This window comes from Drosophila hydei, unplaced genomic scaffold (genome assembly GCF_003285905.1).
Source record: "Drosophila hydei strain 15085-1641.00,03,60 unplaced genomic scaffold, DhydRS2 tig00000060-arrow-pilon, whole genome shotgun sequence".
Classification (NCBI taxonomy): Eukaryota; Metazoa; Arthropoda; class Insecta; order Diptera; family Drosophilidae; genus Drosophila; species Drosophila hydei.
The window spans coordinates 6,909,554-6,930,170 of record NW_022045656.1 but is presented as its reverse complement, the minus strand read 5'-3'; the positions used below and the strand labels follow the sequence as shown (position 1 = coordinate 6,930,170).

At 40.7% G+C, this 20,617-nt stretch overlaps 1 protein-coding gene across 26 annotated transcripts in view; it reads right to left on the bottom strand.

The window, feature by feature from the left end:
* LOC111595460 (protein muscleblind) overlaps positions 1-20,617 on the bottom strand; it is a 191,203-nt gene that overhangs the window by 107,118 nt on the left and 63,468 nt on the right. The gene's annotated exons all lie outside the window — the stretch shown is intronic.

Genomic DNA, 20,617 nt, shown 5'->3' with positions numbered 1-20,617 from the left:
AAATAAAAGTGATGGCAGAGATGCGAGAAAAGCTAAAGAAACCAAACTTGACAGCTTTTGATGAGTGCTGCAAAGTGTTGCATACACGCACACACAGACAGAACACACACACACACACTGGTAGTCAAACACTTGTGTGTTTAATTTTGCTTTGGTCCTTTTTGGCCAGCTCTGTCATCAGTTTTGCTGTTCACAGCTTCACAGACTCGTTGCGACTTCTTTTTAGCTGATTATTTTAATGAAGACGCCTTGCCCCACTGCGCCCTATGCGGCGTATACGTGTTTTATTATAAAAGCTGGCATGTTGCCAGGCGCTTGTGTCACGCTACTTACGAATTGAATGTTGTGTAAATAGTTAAAGCGAACTTCACATACCTGAAAGCAACAAGAAAGGGAAATTCATATTAATTAAATATTCACATGACTTGAATTTAATTGCAACTTAAGCTTAATTAATTAAGAGCACTATTCAAAATAGTCAAGATTTCCTAATTAATTAAATGTTACACAGAAAATGGCGAAATAGTTTAATAAAATAGTAATAGTAAACTAATATTGAAAGGATTCCAATTCATTTGAAACGTATTCTTAGCTGGGCTGTTGAGTTAGTAAACTTCCTTCCATTTATATAATTGAGCTGCTGGGAGAGTGGGAGTTGGTTAAGTTCAGATAGTTTCGTATATTACCTCGACCTAGACATCTCTGCATACTCTTGACGCCACTCGTAAGTTATCAACACACAACCCTAATGACCCACAGATTGTAAAGCTATCAACTTGGCTTGCATTTGATAAACACCTTAACATTTCCCCCACTGCCAGAATCTCGACTTAATTTAGAGCCAATGCGCACAAAATTTCAGCAGCTCCTTCGCCGAGCTGGTTCATCGGTAATGGCCAACCTCTTGCTGGCCTGCTCCGCCCCGCCCCGCCCCGCAATTGCCACTGCCAAGACGCAGCCCATCTTGGCGTTGGCCTCCTTTTACATTGGCTTCTTTGCTGTTACTGCTGCTGTCATCAGCATCAACTCTTCCTTGGTTGCCTTTTGCATTTGGGCTTAAGAGCCAGCGCTGAGCTTCAAGCGCACTTAATGTGCATCATACACACACACACAAAGAGCCTTGGCATCTCATCCTCTGTCTCGCTCTCTCTTTCATTCCATTTCTCGCTTAGCCTCGCACTTTAAAATGTAACAAGAAAATTGGTAATTGCTGCAGGTCACACGCCGCTGCTGTCAGCAACGACTTGCGGCACGCCCAGAAACACCCCTAATGCCACACTCTCTCACACACACACACACATTTGCAGCAAAGCACCGCAGGAGCAGCCGCAACAACATCTTTTGGGGCCATTAACGGCAGCAGCCACGGCAACAACAACTTGGCTTAGCGAGTTACATTAATGTCATTTCAGGTAGACTTCAACCTGGAATTTCAGCTTGCGCCATTGCACACTTGCGGGCGCACTTTAAAGTTCTTCAACTTCTGCCCGCTCAGGTGTCAATCATCAAATTTTATATGTCCCACTGCCACGTCTCCGCCCTTCCCGCCTTCAAATCACAACAGGCACTTGAGTAAAAAGTTTTGAAACTGACGCAACTGTCATAAAAAAAAACATAATAAAACCCAATCGGCTTGTTGAACAAATTGTAAATACCCTGTAGTTGCAGCTGTGATCTAATTTATACAATTTAATATATCTACAGAAATTTTTGAAGTCAATTATGCTATTGCAGGCTTAGTCTGATAAAATTTCATTACTAATTTAAAGCTTATAGACTACACGAAGATGCAGTAAAATTTTTAACTTTTAAAAATATTTATAAATTTTATTAAGCATCAATAATGCAAAGAAAGTTAAAGGGATCAAGTAGAGATCATAAGCATAGATCCCATTCATAGAGTATTAAAGTTCTTATATAAAATTTCTTCTCATTGGAGGGCAACAAAACACTCATAAAGAACTAAAATTGTAATATGCCCTTTTGAAGCACTCATTTCCTGGGAATTAAAATACAATGAGTGCGAAAATGTTCAAACCTCAAAAAAAAAAAAAAATAGAAATGAAAAGAAAAACTTTTCTGGCGCACACTTTAGAACACATTTCAAAGGCCACAGAATGGCACCGGGAAGAACTGTGCCATTGTCTTAATGTGCCCGCCAGCCAGTCGAACAGAATAACAAAAGCAAAAATAAAACCAAAACCAAAAAAAAAAAACAACAAACAAACGAAATGAATCTGAAAAACAGAAAAGTACTTGAAATTCATGCGATGCCCGTAACTTGGCTGGGCTGAGAGGGCAGCTGAACAAATGGAATCTCGACTTGGACATGGCTGCATTTGGTTTTTATGCGCCCTGCTCCATTGGCGGTAATTTAGTTTGATGGGCGTGTCACAGGCGCCGCCCATTGGCAATAACAGAACTTCGTCACATGTTGCATTTGCTCTGCTTCTGCCCAGCCCGACTCCAGCCCCCAGGCCAGGCCCATTTATTGGCCAGCGCGAAAGTTCGCAGCTAGTTGAGGATTATGTTTGGATTGGAACAGCGAACTCCCGCTGAGTTTTATGTGTTTGTAATTAGTTTTTTGGCCGTCAGAGGGCGCGCCCAACGGAAATGAAATTGCTTGCAATCATTTTTCAAAATAGTAAATGGAATATTTTCCAAAATTTGAAATTAGCGCCAGAGATAATAATAAACAACAGCAGGCGAACGTCTGCGAATGACCCCCATTAAGCACTGAACGCAGGGGTTGGCTCCAATGGAATTAGGCGTAGCGTCGACTCATCTTGCCTGGTAGAAGGGGATTTCCCTGTCGAGGTTGCCCATTTACAAAATGTGCGTACAGCAATTTCGCTGACGTCGTTGGTTTCGCTGAGCCCTGGATAATTTTAATGAATTCGGACGTCTTAAAGCAAAATAATGTTGCCTACTTTAGAGTGTGGTGGAAGGCAGCGAGAGGTTTACGCCCCAAATTGGTGCTGCAAAATGCTGAATGAAATATTAACAACAATAAATACTAAAGCATAGCTATTAAAAGGCTATTCACTTGGAATTGTGGAACAAATATCGAAGATAATTGTTAAGTAGAAATTAGAGTTTAAATTAATTTTAAGCTTTGAGTTTTGTTTTTAATTACAATTTAACTTGTATATAAAAAATATAAAACAATTTAATTATATAAAAAAAATATATAACAAAAGTTTTCTTATTAAAAGAAAATAAATTCCAAATATTTATTAAATTAAATTTAATAATAAACTAATTTATTTCATATTTATTTAAAAAAAAAGCTCAGCTTTTTTTATAGGGCATTTATTTAAGCCCATTGAAGAAGCCATTTCAAGGGCTCGAAATTAAGCTTAGAAGCTGCCAAAAACTCTACTTACAGTTGACAAGCAGCAGACGCAGCAGAGACAACACATAAGCTGCGGCAAGCACACCCACACACACACTCACACACGCGCACTCACAGGGAATTTGTCGCGCTACGTGGCATACATAATCAACATCATCATTAAATGACATTATGTAAATAAAACCGAAATGGGAAACGTTGTCGCGCAGATTTGGCCAACTTTTCAATAGCATTAAAAACAAGAGAGAGCGAGAGAGGGGGACAGATATAAGAAAATTCACCAGGCAACAGGACACAACGAGACGCCTAATAAAGTTCGGTGTGCCCATAAAGATGCGCTGACAATTCCCGCAAGGCAAAAGCCGAAGAGTAGAGCTTGGGTAAGAGGCATATATTGGTTAAAGCGAAAGGCAAAGAAAAAACCAAAACGAACGCAATGCGGCAAGATTACGCATACGCCGTGTATGTGCGTTTGATAGAGGCCCACAGCTGAGCAGCAGCAGCAGCAGCAGCCGAGCGACAGGATTCACCAAATACAGAATTAGAAGCAGGTCGCAGCTGCCAGAGGTGAGGGAGCGAGAGAGAGCCAAAGGAAGGTAAGCGTTGAGGTGGACAGTTTCATTTGTCTCTGCTACACTTTGTTTTCCGCCTCTTCATTCTTTTTTTCGCTTTTGCCTCTTAAATGCCTCGCTGCGCGCAATGAATTTGTTATGAATTTATGTAGCGTTGGCGCCAGAGGGCGTGGCAGGCAAATGAAAGTAATAAGTTCCATGTGGCTGCCTACACCCGGAGCTGTGGGCGGGCGGAGTTGGGGCAAGAAACGTGCGACAAAGCGGCAATGATTATGCGCCGCATAAGACAACAGCCTGCCGCACATTCCAGCAATACAGAGACACTCAAACAGCAAGACAGAGAGAGAGAGAGAGAGAGGGAGAGGGAGAGAGCATGGAGGGAGGGAAAGCAGGTTAACTCCAATTTGCCAGAGCACATAATGCCGACAATGCTGACAATGTCGTTTGCAGCTCCCTCCCCCTCTGGCGTGCAGTGGGCGCGAAGAACATTTTCTATTTGGCATTGCTTTCGTTTTCAATTTGGCTGCCGCCAGTATTACTTGTTTCCTGTCCTCCGCCGCGTCATCGTCATCACCGGCGTCATCAGCGTCAGCGTCTTTGTCTTTGCCAGCGGCTTGGACTAAAGGGAGTGAGTGCTCCAGCTACGGCACCAGCATCAGCATCAGGACACGGTTACATGGCACTGCGGCTGGCAGATGCGCTGTGCTTTTCTCGGCTTTCCGTAAAAAACAATAAATATTAAAATAAAATTTGTTATGCGAGACAAGCAGACACGCCAGATAAAGGCGCTAGGAGGGCAGCCGGCAGGCCAAAGGACGGGGCTAACAAATGTCGCGAGGTCGTTTTCCTGGTAAACACTTTAAGCGGACTGACAGTAATTTTAGATGTAATTTGAATGCTGCCGCTACCGAGTGCCAGGTGGACCGAACTGTTAAAGCATTTTTATTGGCTTAGTTGAGCACTGAACAGAACAGTGAGTGATCGGGTATTGAGTGGGCATCTAACGGGAATAAAGCGCGGAAAAGTAACTGCAAAACGTAATTTAACGAGACTCGAATTACAATAAATGTGAAAGCTATTGTAATGAGAGTCAATAGGGTTGCTGTTTAAAGGGCTTTCAAACGTAATTAAACTAAAGAAAGTCGTAAACAGCTGCGGGAAACAACCAAAAGCTGCACTGATTTGTAAGTAAATATAGCAGTCTCTTTCTCTTGTTATTTATAGTAACTGGCAAAGAGATTTAATAGGTTTAATTTAAACATAAAACTTTAAATTGAATAACATGAATGATCCTGAGAATCCAGCGATTATATCTTGAATACATTTTGATGTGCTGAAAGGGGGTTCAATGCATTCAACAGACGACATCTTGGTCGGCTGTGATTGCCCGCAGGTCTCATTGGAATTCCCTAATTCCGAGTGCAACTAAGCTCAAATATTTTGGTGTCACTATTGATTGAAGGCCGGGTGTCAATAGGATGCAAGGACAAGCTAAGAGCACTGGATTGGATGATGAGAGTCAAACTGTCATTAAGCAGCAAAGCCAGCAAGGTAAGAGTTCTTCCAGCCTTACTAAATGGAATAGCTCTATGGTGGCAACGATGAACTGAAACTGAGTGGCTCTTGAGGAACTCAAGGAACTGTATTCGCAGAACTCTGTGGGCGATACGCGGCTAGAGTGACAGCGCAGTCAATACAGCTCGCATTCATTCTAGTTAAAAACAATAACAGGCAAAGACTAAAACGATTGCATTCTCTGAAATCTAAAGAGTTTTAAATATTCTTGCATGGAATAAATTAAGGAAAAAATAATTGTAGATTTATATCAATTATTAAGATTATTTTCAGTTTATACATTTTTTTAGTATATCTTGATGTAAAATCTGAAACATATATGAAAACAAACTGTGCATATAGTTTGTTTTTTCAAGACTTAGTAAATGTCAAAATCCTATTTCCATTTAAATTCAACTTTCACTATTTTAAACTTACATAATAAACAATAATTTTTTATTAAATAACCAAAAATTTCAAAGGCGTTAAATTAGCTTATAAAATTTAAAGCAAATCAAATCAGTAAAAGAAAAATTTTCAATGTTTTGCTTAACAATTTAGTTAAGAAAATGTTGATTTAAAATAAGAAGACGTAATCTTGGATTGCAGCTCAATTATAGAGCGAAAGACTTCACAATTCAAGTCAGACAAAAATTGTTTGTATAACGTCGACACGCCATACGGAGATACACCTCGGTTACACAAACACACACACACACACGCACACACAGATAGACGGACGCATAGAAAATAGATACTTGAACTAAGGATACAGAGTATATAGAAGCGACGACTGGCGCAACTGGCTGGGCTTGGTATGACGACGCTGTTTATAATTTTATCAACTTGTATAAATATGACAAATCGCTTTATGACTTCTCACGCAGAGCGAGAAGAGAGGCCAGCCGCAGCACAGGCGGGGATGGCGCCACGCTGATATGGAAACCGAAAAGCAGCTGGCCAGGAAAGATGCCAGCCGGAGGCAGCAGACACGCAAGAAACGCTGTACATACAACTAAAATAATCAAGAAAAATGTTTTGCACTAAATCAGCAGCACAGCAAAAGGACCAGAGAGAGAGAAAGAGAGAGATACAGACGACTGAGCTTGGGGCGCGTTGCTAAAGGTTGCCCGTTCAGTGGAGTGTGTGCGTTCGGTATCATGGCAGCAAGGAAATGAAAACCGCAGGCGACACTCCATGGCCACTTCCCTAGCGCCTTTTTTCGCCTGCTCTCTCTCTCTCTCTCTCCTTATCTTCTTCTATTTTTTTAGTTTAGTTCTTGCTGCGCTGTTGTCTATGCGACGTATACGCAACGTCAACGCGCAGCTTATGCGCTTTCCGCATCTTCCGTTATGCCTGCCACAGCACGCGAATTCCGACAGCTGCAGCTGTCGCTGGGCAACTGTGAAGCACATTTGCTTGATGTTATCGGTATGGCTAATGTTTTTTCTCTTCAGCTGCATTTTTTCTTTCATATTTCTTTACCTTCTCTCAAGTAATTTGCATAATTATTGTTGTCTCTTCTTTTGTTGTGCGTGTGTGCGGGTGTGTGTATGTCTAGTTAAATTGAGCGTTAAATTTGTTGCTTAAGTATTTGCGACAAACCTAATTAGCAAAGTCACGCCAAAAAAGAATGCCTGAACAGCATGAATTATAGAAATATAGCCAGCAGTATTAAGGGCTGCAGATGGACTGGGATTGGATTTGTCGCTGGGCAGAAGATGGCTCATTGAGATAAAAGATGTTTTATTTTATAAACTTCTGCATCATATCATTTATTATCTATATTTTAATAATACATATTAGATAATTAAATATAAAAAATTAAATTAATTTAGATTTCAATAAAATAAATATTTTATCAAAAATTTCTGTTTTCTTTGTTTCTGACAAAAAACGTTAAGCTGTTTTTATATTAAATATAAAAGTTTCCCTATTTTTTTAATTTATATTGCATTTTTTATAAATTTGTGACTGTGATTTAAATTCAATTTTAATCAGTGTTAAATACTATAGAATGAAAACTATAAGCTATACATTTATAAGCTCAATTTGTAGAGATAATACTTTCCATTGAGGTACCTATTCAGCATCAGCTTTTCGTTACCCATTACTTTTTTTTTTAATTAAGTAAATATCTTTAAGACCTAATTATATGTATATAATAGCAGCTTACATTTTTTATTAATAGATAAAATACATATTGCTTTTTAAATATTAAAGTCTTACCATAGCTGATTGCTTGAGGTTCGAGTTGTTTATAGATGATATATATATATATATATCATCTATATATATATATATATATATATATATACCTATAAACGAATTTATAATATATATATATAAATACCATATATTTTTCATTTAATTTTTTATATACTTTAACTAAGTTTTGTTTGTCTACATTGTGCTGAGGCCAAATTTTTACACACAATTTTATTATTCGCTAACAAAAAATTGCAAATTAACTTATGTTAATTTGTGAAACTTTGGCCCCTTCGCTAGCACACGAAAAGATGTGATGTCAATATATAGTGCGCTCGCTACTTGAACCTGTGCTCTTGGGCCGTTTCTACGTCATAGTCATGGCTACAGTTACAGTTAAACGTTAACGTCTTGATAAGTCGGGCAACCCTCATGGCAAATACCTGCCGTGTCAGCCCCTAGGGCACGTGGGCGAAGGTGGCGCCGTCTGGCTGTTACATAATTTTGTCACTAATCCGGGCAATAAGATTGTTTAATTTTGCGCTAAACTTAACGCTTTCTTTGCCTTCTTCTGTTATGGTTGCTTTTCTTATTTTTTGTTCTTTTTTCGGCAGCTTTGTTGTCGTCTTTCCTTAGCTGTTTGCTGTTATTTTGCTGCCTTGGCACGTTCTGCTAGCGCTGGTTGTGTGTGTGTGTTTGTTTATCTGCCCCATCCAGCAGCAGTTTTTGGGTATCTGTCTCAGGCAACACCCAGCCTTTGCTCTATGTGAGCTATGCAAATTGTGGCACACCTGCCGAGCAGCAGCAGCAGCATTTGGGGTCTCATGTGCATTGGCATACATTACCCCCTGGTAAATGTTACAATCTAGTTGAGGGGGATGTTGCCTCCTGGCTGCTGGCTCATGCCTTGTGTCTCGGGCAAAGCCCCTGTAAAATGCTTTATTTGCACAAAAGCGTGCGCGCCCTGGCTACACATCCTTAACGTGTGTCCTTACGTCCCTCTATCTTTGAGTGTATGTGTGTTTGCCTCATTTCGTTTGATTTTGTGCTCTGCGACTGCTGCTGCTGCTCCTCTTGGTTCCACTTGGCTGCCAAGCTGCCAGGCAGGCTGATACTTTTTATAGATTGCCGCCAGTTGCTGCGTCTTTTGCCTTTTGTGTGATAATAAATTTGCTTTGGTCTAAGGCAACAACTGGGGATTGCAGCTACAGTTCCTTTACAACACCACTCAACCCCACACACTTACACCCTGCCCCAGCGTCGTCAGCCTTGTCTGCTGCCTTTCATTTTGTGCCTTTTTCTTTCTGTTCATTTTGCCTTCTTTTCTTTTTTTTTGGTATTTTTATGCAAACAATACTCGAGTGTATGCAAATATTTGAGTTTTAAGTGTGCTTGCAACTCACACACATACGCACACACACTCACACACACCCTCACACACATTTACTCTGTGCAAAATTAAAACCCAGCACAAATGAAGCAAAAAGATATGACTGCAAAAAGTCTTCAGCCTTCAGTCTCCATCTCTCTGCCTCTCACTCTTCTTCTCTCATTCAGCCCTCGCCCTGCACATGTTCATTTTGTTTCAATAAATGTGAAAATTATTAAATTAAGTAACTGCCTTTTGCATTGCCCTTTTCCTTTTCCTTTTCCATTTCCCAGCTTAACATATGCCTCACACACACACATGTCTATGTGTGCCCATTGTTCAGCGAAAGTGGTTTTATGTTTATAAGCAAATAAATTACTGTGTAAATAGGTTAAATTCTCTCGCATGAGCATTGGAATGTGCCTGCTCCACTCCAGGGCACAAAATATTTTGAAATTGGCGTCAGCTGCACAGGAGAATTTACTCTTAGAATTTTGCGGATGTGCGTGTGTGCCTGGGTGTGTGTGTGTGTGTGCTTGTGTACCTTAAGGGACTTGTCTTTCAATTTCGAGACGTTTAATGTGACAATTAAATTTCATTTTGAGCAAGACTTAAATTATTTCTGGCTTAGACAGAGCCTGTTCTCTGCACCCCAAGGACATGTCAATGAAACGAGCAAATCTCAGATAATTCAGTTAACATAGAACGCAGAGAAACAGCTTACATCAAGCTGAACTTAAAGTAGCTAAGGCCTAGAATTAAATTGAGTTAGTCGTAGAGATGTCTAGCACTTGTTTGGACAAGTTTATTCTGCGACGCACACGGAGCACTCACATAACCCAATTGAGCTTTTCTAGCTTAAGCTGTAGAAGCCTTCGCTTTACTCAAGTTCACACAATTCGTCATTTTTTCTAATTGATTGAAATTATCAGCAGCTTTCACATATGTTGCCCATAAAACTGCTTTCGTATCAGTTTGCTTTCCAGCTCGACACTTCTGCGTGGAAAATGATAAATTTTTGGCAAGTTCTTTTGCTTTTGTGTCGCTGTGCCACGAGAAATTATTAAATAAAAGTGCAGAAATAATTACAAAAAATATAAAAATGTGACAAGACAAATAGCAGCAGCAAAAGTTGCCGAAATTAAAGGAAAGTAATTAAAAAGTGCGATTAAAATCAGAGGGGGAAGAGCGAACGCGTTCGAGGGTAGGAAGGAAGTGCAAATTAAAATGAAACGAACTTGCGCAAATTGTTGACGCTTGCCATTAAGTTTAAGCTCAGAGCTGTGCGCTGTCAGCGCAGTCAACGAAAGGATTTAAGCCAAAAATAATGATAATAATAATAATAATAATAATAATTATGAGTGAGAGACAGATTGTCACAAGTTGTCAAAGTGAATGTGCACAAGGCGTAATAAGCACGAGCCAGGAGACGGCTGCGGGGCACTGGCCATAAGACTGGCAATGGGAATGCTGATGGATGGTTTGTTGTTGCAAGGAAGCTGTCCGCAGATTGTTAAACAATTTTTGAGCAGCTCAGAGCCAAGCGGAAATAAAGTAAAAGTGTTGTGGCATGGCATAACTTATGTAGGAATCGTCTTCCTCTTTTTTTGGAATTTTTAGAGAAATAACTAGAGAGTTAGAAAAGTAGATATTTGGACGCAGAATTTAGTTATTTTGTTGCAGTATGTGAAGAGATTTGAAAGCAAGTTCCGTCTCTCCTTGTATACTACAAGGTTTAACCATTTTGGCACTCAGGCTATAAACAAGAGTTGTATGCACACTATTAAGTAGTCCGTGGAGGATCTGTGCTTTTAAAAGGCTGTTCAAATCAAATTGCTACACATTATTCTAAGCGTTTCAGAGTTTCCATATGCGACCAAATTAGTTCCCAGGCTCACGCAGAACATAAAGACGCGCAGCTGTTGACATTTATGATGCGAGCTACATTCCGGTTGTCCCACACACACACACCCCATCCATATAAGCTCAATCCCAGCTGTGGCCCTCTTCAGTGCACACCCAAGACGCACACATATATACACTTCATATATTACTCATACGCAGCATAGGCCAAATTGTTTTCAATGAAGGTGCTCAACCCGCAAGAGAACTCGGCCTGACACTTGAGGCTGTCTGCTTGCCTTTAAGCAGGTGTGCAGCAGAGTGTGCGTGTGTGTGTGCGCCTTTCGGTGTATGGGCATATCGTGGGAGTGTTCGTGCGAGTGTTTTTATGCCACTCAAGTGTAAGGTAAACAAACACAGACACAATGCCGAGGCAGGTCTCAGGAAACGTAAGGCAAATGTAAGCAAAGGACACATTTGCCTGCCTCGCTCCACGTCTGGGCGCCAGCAAACTATTATAAATGTTGACAATAATGGCTTTTTAAGCCCATTTCCCAAGCACTAAGTGGGCGTTCGTGTCGCTAGTGTCTGCGTGCGCGTGTGTGTGTGTGTGGGGTCTTGAAAATAAATGTCATTTTAATGAATGCCTGAATTAAAAGTGGCCGGCGTAAGCGTTGCTCTTAGATAATCGCCTCGCAAGCAGGAAACCGTTTTGTAACCACAATCAATTATCAGCTTGCAGTTGGCAGCCAAACTAAGAGGCACTGCAACCAAATGCTAATTCGAATTCATAATTTCAAGACATAGTTATAATAATGTGGCCAAGCCAAATTGCCAGCCTGTTTTTAATTGCTGAGCTAAGCTTATCACAGCTGAAGAGACAGAGGAAAATTGCCAACTGCTGGCAAAAAGTAGCAAAAAAAATGGGAATCGAATTCGAGGAGTCGCTAATCCATAATCTCTAGCCAAAAGCAAAAGCCACAGGCAGCATATGCAAATCATGTTTGACAGCGCAAAAAAGAAAATCGCGCGCCCCACACACAAACACACACAGACAACCATAGACTCAACTGCAGCTGGGTATGATACATGACTCTTTGTGCTGAGATTATAATGCCGCTGATTGTTTAATCGCTTGGAAAGTGATTGAAAAGTTGGCCATAAGTCGACGTCACGAATGGAGATAGAAGCGCAGATAGAATGTAAATCTGTATGAGTGTGTCTGCAGCTGTGTATGTGTGTGGGTGTGTGTAAAGTGTGGCTGTAAGTGAGTCACTCAAGTGTAACCAGCGCGGCAGTCAATTCACCATATGGTGAAAGATGAGAAAACTTAAGCGAGTAGATCACAAAGTAAACGCTAAAAGTACTCGACTGGGAAATGCTCTTTTTATATGTATTTAACACAGGCATTGAGGGAAAGAGAGACGTATTAAAACTTCCCTCTCTAAATTTGTGAGACTTAGGCCTAAAGCATATACAAGATTTATTGATTTACTTTGATGCAACAAAAGGGCATTCATACATGAAAATATGTGCATATTTAAATCAAAAATCAAGACCTTTCGAATAGTTGATTTATTCAATATTTAATTAAATTCACTTTCGCTTTATGCTCAAGCGAGTCTTGCTGTGCAGTCAGCTTAGCGGCGCCCTAAAGCTGACTGCTACAAGCTGCTGCCGCGCACTTCAACAATCAACTTTACAAGTGCAGCTCATGACGCACTTGTAGATCAGAATATATATAGAAAGCAATAACAGCAACAACAAAGGATAAAGACAGAGAAGCTGCAGGGATGCGAGGAAAATCAATAAGCCAACATTTAAGTAAGCCGCTGTCACAACAATGCGCAGCTAATGCGACTGGGGCCACCCACACAATAGCAGTGAGTGATATAAATATGCGCGACTCTGTGGCGCCACTTTGATGGCTGCCTTGATGGTCTATGCATGTCTGTGTGTGTGTCGCCTGGCATAGTTATAAACAGTAAAACTGTCTAAAAACTGCTAGCACAATTCAAAAAGGATAAAAATCTAGCCCAGCGACAGCCGTAAATCATGGGCAAAACGTTGACTCGAGTTCCATTTCAATTTTTATTGTTGTCGTCACTGTTGCGCTCTCTGTCTCTATCTCTCTCTCTCACTCTCTCTCGCTCTCCCTGTTGCCTACTTTGCTGCGGCAGTAAACATACCGAAAATGCTTTTTGAATTGTAATTTTTTCTCTTCTTTTTTGTGTAAACATTTTATGCTTTTTTTTTTGCTTTCCACTCAGTTGCTGTTGCTGACGTTTGTCGCTTTTGTAGCTCCCATGCCACAGAGCCAGCTCGTTGGCTCTGATAAGCGTGATTGAATTGATTTTTCTATTTCTCAATATATACTCAGATATATATATATATATATATTTTTTTTTTGTTGCGCCACTTTGCTGATGGATATCAATTGAAATGCTTAAACAGTCCTTTGCGCATTTTCAATTTTAAGCAAATACAAAAAAATACATTTTTATATATAAGATAAGCATCTAAATATATATATATATATATATATAAATGTATATATCTGTTTTAGTAGTATATATTTGTTGCTCTTAGCTAGACAAACTTAAATTGTGCTGTCAATGCTTTAGTGTACTAGCATATTGATTTCAAACACATACACAGCCCCACACACACACACACCCATCGACTCTTCTGTGTCCTTTTTCTGCTACTCCAAAAATGTTGTTGCTATTTTGTGGCTGGGCCTCTAAGCAACCATAGCGGAAGTAATCCATTGATTGCGCATCTTTAGCCAGAATCCACACATACGTATCTATCCGTGTGTGTGTGTGTGTATCAATGTGTGTTATCATATTGGATTTGTGCTCTGTGGCACGTGTAGAAATTGTTTGTCATTGGGTTGATGAGTATGCTTAAAATGTTATTGATATGGATATGAATAGGCAGGATATCTGCCTCGTATAGTATCTTGATGGAGGTAATTACCAAAAGGAACTTCAACTATTATCACATATTTTTCTTTCAATTTTCATCACAGTTTAAATTTTCATTTACAATAAGACAAATGTAAAGATGATAACAGTAATCTATTACAATGATTCTAAGAAATGCTATTTTATATATAGAGTTGTGTTCATAAAAATATTAGTAACATATAATATATATATAAATATATATATAAACATGTAAAACTACACAAAAACCAACTAAATTTATTTAAAATATATCACTAAAGTTTTTGCTTGTTAGCACTATTATTTTAATGACCAAATCTGTTTAGCTTGGATAATATAGAATTATATTTTAAATTAAATTTAATTTATAAATCATATAATCGCTTTTAAATTTGTATTAAAAATTCAACTATATATTATTTAATTTTATTTTTAATTACTTTATTAATGCAATTTTAACTATTTGCAAACATTAATCATTTGGAAAAATATTCGATTGTTAATATTTTCGTCAATTTAGACGTTATTTAAATTTTCTTTATTTTCCTAACTTATATTCCCTTGCTGAAAGACATTTAACTATGAGCTCATCATCAATACAAATGTAGTTTTCCTGCCAATCACATACATACATACACACGGCGACATTTTTTTGGTCGCTTTTCTCATAATATGCAAATTGAATTGGGAAAAGCGAGAATTTCTCTCGCCTTCAGCCACGTATCGCCCCTGGCCTCAATTGTGTGCATTGTCGCTCCGCAAACAGAATTCAAACACTTATTCAAACATTTATCGATTTCGTTGTTGATTAGCATATTTGTGATGAAGCGATTGCTCCTTTTTCATTAGACGTCGAACCGAAGACCAAAACAAACAACAATCAGCAGCAGCAGCAGCAGTTGGAGCTGCAGCTGGAGTGGGAGCAGCACCCTCGAGTAGGGCGATTCGGGTGCAGCCACCTGTCTAGGGATCTTTGTAATTTGATGCGCTTGTCTTGTCCCTTAACTATTAAGTAAATTGAAAATCTCTTCCTATCGTCCTCTCCTGCCTTTCTTACTTTTTTGTATTTGAATCGAAATTTTCGCACAAACTCGAGCGAAGTTGAGTTCTAAATTACACTAATGGACACCGAAACGTAACCGAGCAAAGTTTTCAGATGAACTGCATTTGGGGATTGGTCATGGCATTTGTGGGCACAGATCTGAGCAGCAGCAGCATCATCATCATCATCATCAACATCATCGTCATTATGTTGATTATTATCATCAAAGAGTCGTTGCTAAATAGCTGCGCTTCAAGTGTTTCCACAAAATGTGTGCACAAGCAAACTTTTGACCATAAATTATGGCATTTATTCAAAGCCAAGCCCGGTCAGCAGCAAACAGACATGCCTGGTGTGGTCCAGCGCTACACATGCACATACTTACATATATATGCGCGCGTGTGTGTGTGCAAGAGCTCAAGTGCTCTCGGACGCCTGCCTCAGACCTCCTTTTCGCCATGGCATTCATTGATTAGCCCGAAAATTGGGCTTCCAATTGACAGGCGGCTGCTGGCTTCGTTGCCAGTTCGATTTCAGTTGCTGAAATTGAAGTTTTGACCACTTTGAAATTGAGTTTCTCATCAGCTGTGGTTCCGCAGAATGAGAGAAGTAGCCGGTGCTGGTGCCGGAGCCGAGCCTGCGGCCCTCATATAGGGCTCATTTCACAATGGCAGCCAAGGCCTCAACATGTCAACAACAACGAAAAGCGCAGCATAAAAAGCGCAAGTTGCGCCAATGGCGCGTGCAACTTGAAGGCGCCAGCCGCATGCCGCATGCCGCAGCTTCATTAAAATTGCAGCAGCAAAAAGAAGTGAGTTGGGAGACGTTGAATGTAGAATGGCCTAACGATGTCAGCACACAATGGAAAACCGTATGTGTGTGGGTGTGCTTATATGTGCTTTTGATTGTGTAGGTGGTGGCAGCGTCTCTGTTGAAAAGGCAATAGAAAATTCCACAATATACCCGCAGCAATTCAGGCAGCCGCAGCGTGCCACAGAGCGAGCGAGAGCGAGAACATAAGCTGCGACCAAGAGCGACAGTCAAACTGGCGCCGTTCGCAGAAGAAAGCAACATCCTGGCCAAGTCTAAGACGTTGCTGCACAGTGGAACAAAAGCAATAAAACTAACTTGAAACACTTTTCATAAGACTGTCAAAAATAGCGCCTTTATCCAGACTTCTTTTACTTTTTATCTTGCAGTCGAAATCCTTTACAGATTTATTGATAATCAAGCAAAATTATGACTAGCCAAGCTTATGTTGAGCTCAGTTTTATAGCGAAGTTATTGTCACAAAACTGACAAGCTTTGCCCACTGTGCCACAGGAGCAAGACGCCAACGACAACGACAACTCGCGTGACCTGAATTATTGGTGGCATATTGCCACTCATTGACTTTGCCGCAATGCCAGCGGCAAAGGAAAATGCTGCAGCCGCAGATACTGCGCCAGAGCCAAGAAAGAGATGCTGCTCCAAATGAGCGACAGAAAGAGACAGAGAGAGAGCGAGTGGGAGAGTCAGGGAGAAAGTAGTTGCATTGCTTGAATTTAAAGCACTCTTGGCAAACAATTTGTGGCGCTTTAATCAATTTCTGTTCAAAAATTTAACAGTCAAGACAATGAATGCCTCAATGGCAGCCAGCTCTGATAGCTACTGCCGCAGCAAGGACGACAAGGCTGACAATTGTTTGTTGAGTTTTGTCAAATGTAAAAAGTCGACGTCGCGTCGTCGCGGGCATTGCAATTGCAGCAACAAATGCAACAGGAGCAGCTCGTCCTATGCTGCGCGCACTGTGGAGCTCGTCCTGCGCCTTGTGGATCCTTGAAAATGTGCTTTGTTTGTTTGTCTCGCTTTATTTCTTGCGCCACTCGCTGCAGCTGTCGGCATTGCGGTTTAATAATGTGTAAAGTCAAAGTTATTTGATATAACCAAACACACACACATACACACACACACACGCCCACGCACTTCCATGCGTCCTAACGTTTCTTCCTGTTGGCACTTTGTCATTGCTCACACACACACAGACAGACAGAGAGTACTCTGCTTTTCTTCTTTAAATTTATTGCGTTTTCTGTCTGCCATTATTTGTTAGGCACTCTTTCTATGCCACGTTTCATTTCATTCCATTCCATTCCATTCCATGCCATTCCATTCCATTCGTTCGCGTTTTCCGCTACCGCTCCGCAAAATTGAAAATAAATTGAATGACGTTTTTATTGATCCCGATTTTCTTTCAGCGCTGCAGGCGCTTTTCCCTTCCAAATCCAACACCAAAGTTTCCCATTTTGACGCTTAGCTGTCGTTAGAGGCTCACACAGACTGTCGAACGGGCTGGCAGCTCTGTGAGTGGGGTAAACGGCTCAGACAATGAGTTTGTTGCGGTTGAAAGGCTTAAAGCTCTGCAAACTTTCAATCATCGTCAAAACTTAGTTGGAATATTGCCTTTAAATGCGTTTTAAAATTATTTAAAGAAAGTTTTTATTGCATTTTGGTTATCGAGTGCGAATTCCTTGTCAATATTATATATAATAATACTGAAACACATATTTATCTTCGTATTTCCATAACTACATTTATCTGTCAAGGCTTTTACACATAATGCTGTTGTCTATCAATATCAGTTTAATCCAATTTCAATCAAGCCTTTCTTTTGAGCATAATCCATTAGACGAGCAGCCTTTCAGCTACCTGACAGCCGAGCTGCTGCCTGTTTGACTGTCAGCCTGTGTATGAATAAATAATTCATCAAATGAAATGCATATTTGGTGCAAAGCCAATGCAAATCAAAATTCTTGACAAGCGAAAGCCAGCCAAAGTTATCGCTGCCGATTGCCACTGCAACTGCAACTCGAACTCCGACACCCACACCGATTCCGACTTATTTTCATATGCACTTTCTCGACACTTGGCTCGAGCTAGTGCATTAACGCCCCTTGGGCGTGGCAGCTCATGAAAACTTGATGCGCCCAGCAAAAAGAATAGAACTTGTGACATTTCTCAGCGATAAGTTTTTCTGAAGTCAGCGCATTTATATTCATCGTGGATGGGCATTAGTTTTTATTTGCTTGGCCAACTTTTGCACCCCTATGCGACATAAGGCAGAGGAATGAACGCTGCAAGCAGCTGGCTGTAGGTGGAGAGCAGCCAAATTTGTTTGTTGGTCAGGGCGCAGCAGCAAGCAGAAGAAGCGGAAGCTGAAGTCTGGATCTTGGTGCTTGCAGCTCGGAGTTTGGAGTCAGACGGCAATTTGTCAGGCTCGTGACTGTGTTTAGCTTGTCGTACAGCCCGCTCCACTCATACCCGTGTCTGTTGCTTCATTTGTTGGCTTAAGTAACTTAACAACTTTACGCTTGCAGCTCGCGTACTCGACGTCCTCCTCTTGTTTATATTGATAATGTGCCATTTATTTTATTTAAGACATGCCATGCCCGCTCGATTTGCCGCTGCTGTCGCTGTCGCTACTGCTGCTGCTGCTGCTGCAGCAGTCACGTTCCGGTCGCAGGACTCCGGAAGCAGCCAGGACGAATGAATTGTGTAGGTTTCAGCAACTGCGAAATGACTGCACAGACTGCACATGTGTGTGCCATTTCCACTCCCATTGCCATCGCCATTCCTCGCCTCGCATAGTACTTACATTTGCTGCGCAAGGACATGCCACAACTTGCTGCTGCATAATGCATTAAGTGCCTGCAACTCCTGCGGGCGCCTCCTGACAACCAGCTGCTGAGTTATTGACTTGAAGTTTGTTGCGGAATTTCAAAGTGCAACGTGTGTAAGGCATAACAAATTAGCGGGCGTCTCCGCTGTCTCTCTTCCTCGCCCGCACTGTGTGTGGGTGTGCAGGCCATTTAAACACAGATTTGCGCCGAGCTTCAGAGGTGGCGGCTATGTCCGGAATTATATCGCATTGCAGCCAAACCAAAAGTTTGAGTTACTAAGTTAATCTATAATTAGTATAAATAGCAAAAGCAGAAACGTTTCTGCCAAGCAAAAGCTGCTTGATATTGCGCAAAGTTGCGCAGCCCACAAAAGCTCGCTGCTATGACATTTGAAAATACTTGAATTTCCATTTGTTTTTTATTTTATATTATTTCTCTAATTTTAATTGTAGTTATAAATATCGAAGCACTTTAATCGAGCTTTCATTATTTTCTAACCAAAATCTTATTAAACATTCTATGAAATTATAAAGTAAGTTTTTTGCACCATGTCAAGGCTATGCAATTTGTATTTGAATTCGAGTTTAATTTTTTTTCACAGCATTCAATGAGGACATTGATAGCTCTCAATACAGTTTCGAAATCGCATTTCTATTATGACTGCAATTATGTTTTAGTTTGCAATTTCTTTTGGTTTGAATGACAGCCGCACAAAGTTTTCAGTTGCTTTTTTTCAATCATTTCATTTCATTCAGCTTGGCTTTACTGCCGCACACTTTATGCAAACTATTGAGGCAAGTTGAGAGCTCTCCCATTGGCAGGTTTTTTATTCAAATTGAATATTGTCTCTTCGTCGCTTCTTTTCTTCGCTTTTTAGTTGGGGTCTTCTTTGTTTGGGGCGCGTTTGTTTATTTTTACGATAAATATCATGAATTTCGCATGGCTTTTGTGCTGGGTCTTCGCTTATTATCGATCTCAATGCTATTCTAGTTTAATGGCAAATTGCTTTGGCCCAAAGCAAACTATGGAATAAGCCGAGAATACAAACATATAATTAAAAATAATTGGATGACATTGAATTTCAGCAGGTCAGCCAGCGACCGAGAGATCGAGAACAAGACCCAAAAGTCGGTTCCTGTTGTCTTTAAAATTTAATTACCAAAGTATTTCCGAGTGACAGGCGCTGCAGGCGCTCGGAAATTCGAGCGTCAACTGCAAAATGGAATAGAAATAAACAACGTCGCAAAAACTAAAGCAAAATTACTTCAAAGTGGCGCGCATATTGTTGGGCTTCACTTTCTGGGCACAGCCCAACGACCCACCGGACCCACCGAACCACCAGCCCGAACGGAAGAGTTGCCATTTTCATTTTCTTTTGTGGCGCGCCATATTCTTCTTTTATTTTTTTATTTTCTTATTATTTTTTTATTTATTTTATTTTATATTTTTTTTCTGCCCCAGCTCATAATTTGCATGGCATAGAAACTTGACTTTTGTTGCCCGCCTAGAGGAGGAGCTGGAGCAGGAGCAGGGGCAGGGGATGGAAATATGTTGCAGCAACAGCAGCCAGTGTTGAAAATATAATAGAAAAATAAGGTGCCACACAATATGGCCGAGAGCTTTACAGTTGGTTAAGTAGCAAAAGCGCGCGAAAGGCGAAAGGACGCAAAATGCGACCAAGCCAGCCGGATAAAGTGGCACCAAAACCAGCCAACGGCACGCAGCAGCAGCAGCAGGACGACGACGACGACGAGGTGGCCGGCGGCCGAGCATGGCGTGAAAATTGTTGTGACAAGAAAATTATAAACCGGAAAATGTTTTATGTTGTGGCCATGGCGATTTTTACTCCTTGAGAACAGGCGACCGACCCATACCCATTCCCCTTTCGCTCTCTTAAAGTTGTGTGTGCCATTTTCAGCTGGCTCATTGTGGTCAAATTAAATTGAGAGGAAATTAACAGTGAAATGATGCCAATTTGTAAAAGGGCCAACTTAACTGTGCGACCAAATGGGATAAGCACAGAGCCCACAAGTATTTTAAGCAGAGCTGCTACGTATAATTCCGG